The sequence below is a fragment of the Tenrec ecaudatus genome, chromosome 3 (genome assembly GCF_050624435.1).
Source record: "Tenrec ecaudatus isolate mTenEca1 chromosome 3, mTenEca1.hap1, whole genome shotgun sequence".
NCBI lineage: Eukaryota > Metazoa > Chordata > Mammalia > Afrosoricida > Tenrecidae > Tenrec > Tenrec ecaudatus.
Genome location: NC_134532.1, coordinates 156,539,214 through 156,543,451, shown reverse-complemented (window position 1 = coordinate 156,543,451; position 4,238 = coordinate 156,539,214).

The window sequence follows — 4,238 nt, the reverse complement described above, 5'->3', positions numbered from 1 at the left end:
TTGAAATTTTTCCTCAGATCTACCTCTACTTACATATGAGCAATTAATTGTCTGGTCCATAGTTGGCCCTTAACCTCATTTTAGCTACTGAAATCTACACGGAAACTTTGAAAATGGATTAGTTTCTTTGTCATCGTAATCTTCTACAAACACGGGTCACAAACTAAAGCACTAATACAGAAAGAAAGTTAAATAAGGAAGGATTAAAATTAGATAACATCACTATCTTGCATCCCCTTTACTTCTTAAAAATATTTATGTCAGTTTTATACATCGGTAACATCACTGTGCTAAACCCTCCCTTAATATCACATTTTCTTATCAGATCCATGCTTATGTAATGTGGACTCAGGAAACACTGTTGGTTCCTCCTGGGTTTTCTGTGTCTTCTGGGAGCATTCTTGGATAGTTCATTTCATCTTTAGGCAGGTACTCTAGCTTCACAGCAATGGAAGAAGTTAAATAAAGCATGTCTAACTGAATTCAGGGACTCTCCCAGTGTCAAACCTTTTTACACGCCACTGGCCAAATAAATCACTTGACTGGACCAAAATCAAGGTGAGAGAATTTTACTACATCCATAGAAGTGAGGGTAGATAATAAACAGTTCTAAACATTAATTTAATCTACCGTTATATGACTCTTCATATAGACTTTGGGTCAGAAATAGGCTAAACCAAATTTTAGTTTTACCAGTCATTTGGTTCTAAAGCTTTGAAAGAAATGTGATCTCAATAACTGTTCATTTTAATTAGTTAAAACTATATATTGATATTTTTGGCTTACACTTGCTTTGTTTAATCAATTGTGCATACATATGCCATATGTAATCCATTCAAGCTTTTCTCAAGATGCTTTTAAGAAATCCAAGAGATGACATGAGACACCATTCAGTACAACAGACACAAAATAGTGCTAAATGGAAAGTTCTTCCTTGTTGGCATCTTCCTTTCTCATTATTCAAATGTAATTCAGTTGCACTGTATTATTTCTTCCGTTTCATTCTTTAATTTCTAACACTTCACATTATAAAACTCTTTCCAGATTTTAAAAGACAAACACCTGAATGCACTTGAATTAAACTGACAATTCAGTCTCCATTTTTGTGCCCAGGGAAGTAATATGACCTTAATTGAGTTTGCGTAGCCATCAGTTTCCCCGCATCTTATTATACATCCATCACCCTTTGCAGTCATCCCAGGTATGGGCAGGCCACACCACAGTCTGCTGAATCTAGCACATGTCATAATCTTGTAACATTCACAAAGTGTGTGTGAAAAAAAACTTTGCAAATTCCCATATGCGTAAATGTCACTATGGCATATAATTTCTCACATAGGTCTGTTGAATGTAATGATGCATTTAAATAACCCCTTCTAATGAGACTTTTTGCATACCTGACAAGCTGAGAACAACAAAACCGCACTGAGATTGATATGCAGAGCAGTCAAGCCTCAGTCACATCCAGGGTTTCCTGTGCCCTTACACTGACTTCAGGACCACACAATTCAAATCTGAGAGTTGGCACACTTAAAATCACCAAAAATTGAGAAGTGTGTGTGTTTCCTGTGAGTCAGCAAGAGCACCAGTACTAAACCTGTGAACAGCAAGGGTCCACTCAACCATGAGATGGAATCCAGAAATAGACTGAGCGATGAGAGATTTTTGCAGATTCAGAAATGAAATCATCACAATAGCTCTGCAGTTGCACCACTGCGGGACCGCCGTGTGAGCCTCAGCCTCTCCATGACCAGGCAAGACGTGCAACCGCTGAGGACAAGCAGGAGGCAGTAACCTGAACAAGCTCTGCCATAAGAAATAAATATTCCCATACTTCCATTATGCACTGAACACTATTAGCATGTAACTTTCCACTTGCAAGTACACGTGGGAATCCTGCCAATAGGACACAATATGAGTAAAATGATTAAATCAGCATTACAGAACAGAGCATTAAAAATACCTTCTAAACAATTTAATTACAATTACACATTTACTGGAAGATAAATGTTGAAAGCTCTTATCGCCAGCTATTTGGAAGATGAAATTTCAGACGAGTAGGTGAAGGACAATACCGAATTCTTTATTACCAAAAAAACAAAAAACAAAAAAACTTGTGCTGTTCTGTTACAAATGACTTTCCTAATTTACTGTTTGATGTAAACACTAAATTCAATTAAGTACCAACCATAATGATGATATAATGATATGTGCTAAACATGAATCATGTCATCATAACAATCTTTAAGGTACATTTCACTATGTCCCTCAGGTTACAAGGGAAGAAGAGCAGAGCGAAACACAGAAAGTATAACATTGGTGAGATAACTCAAAAGAAGAGTTTGGTGTCAGACCCAATTTCTTTACTGAAATAGTTTTCAGCCACAGTGAGGAATGTTTACGTGCATAGACAGAAATTCAACTATTACCTCTTTGGAATCCTTGTAATGTAATTTTGAACAATTCATATAACCTCTAAATATTAAATGACCTCTCTAATATTAAACCTTCCTCATCTATAAAATAGATAAGAATAACTATATTAGCTGCTACTAAGCTCATTGTAGGGCTTAGATTCTATTACCCTTAGGTCTGTGATGATCTGTATCTTGCGCTCTGCTGAAAGCAATGCCACCAGTGCTTCAGACACCAGCAGGGTCACTAATAGGAGGATATGTTTCAGAAGAGCATCCAGATTTTAAAAAGAGAAACAGGAAGTTTGCCTGTCAGTTTGCCGTACTGTGATGGCTTGCCTGTGGCTGGGATGCTGAAAGCTGTGCCTCTGGTGTCTCAAATACTAGCAGAGTCAGCCAGAGTGAACAGGTTTCAGCAGAGCTTCCAGTTTAAGAGGAGACAGTGAAGCAGGAAAAGGCTGCTCCTTTGAAGAGTAAGTCACAGCAAACCTTTCGCCTAGAATCAAACTTTGTCAGAGACTGAAGGTCTAATTAATGAAAGCAGAACACTGTCTGAGAGAGTACTAAAGAAGGGTCTCTAGGCTCTGAAGGCAGTAGAAATGTGAATGAAGACAAGATGTTTTCTCAAAGTAGAGTAGCCGCTGTTGATGTAGGGAGTAGAGCCTAGGGGATTTGAGCTTTCAGGATCTTCATTTGCTTACGAGGCACAATTCAAAGAGCAAAGAAACAGATACAAAAGTCTACTTAAACATGGACTTGAGATTTACAAAGTACAGATCTGGAAAATTGGAAGTTGTCAACAATGATATATAATGTAGAAAGATCAATATCCTTGGCACTAGTGAGTTCTGATGGGCAGGTAATGGCCAGGCTGAATCACAAAGTCATATAGTTTACTAAACGAAAGATGGCAATCAAGAGGAATGGCTTGTATCCATTTTCAGAAAGGACAGTTAAAAATATATTGTGAAATACATTGCTGCCTGTGATCCACTCGCCTTCAAGGAAATCCAATCAGTAGAACTATAATTCAGATGTATGCACCAGCTAGTGAAGTTACTAATAACATTTTTTAATTCTACAAATGGCCTCAGGCTGAAATTGATCAAGTATGCAATAAAAATGCAATGATGACTATTGGCGATAGGAATACAAAGTTAAGAACAAAGAGGAAAAAATGGGAGTTGGAACATATGGTGTTGGTAGTAGAAATGAAACTGGAGATCACATGATAGAATCTTGCAAGACAAATAACTTGGTCATACCAAATACCTATTTTCAGCAACACAAATGGCGACTACACACGTAGACTGCTCCAGATAGAACACAAAAATCAAATTGACGATATCTGTGGGCAGAGATGATGAAGCAGATGAATATCAGCTGGTTAAACTAGGCAAGTAGCTGACTATGGAACAGACCATCAATCGCTCACATGTAAGGTCAGATTGAAGCTTAATAAATTGAAACAAGTCTACAAAAAATGCAAAATATGACCTTGGGTCTATCCCGTAGGATTTTGAGACAAAATTTTATGCATTTTATGCATTGAACACTTAAGCCAAAAATCTGAAGAGCTGTGGAAGGACATCGGGAACAACATTCATTAAGAAAGCAAGCAGTCATTGAAAAGACGAAGGAAACAAAAGTTCAAAGTGAATGGCAGAAGAAACTCTGAAACACGCACTATAGAAGCTTTGAATCATACAGTAATTGCTGCAACCAGAAGAAATTATGAAGTCAAAGAGCCGATCAGAAAATTTCAAAACACAGCTTCAGAAGATAAAGCCAAATATTATAATGAAATGTACACCAAGCTACTGG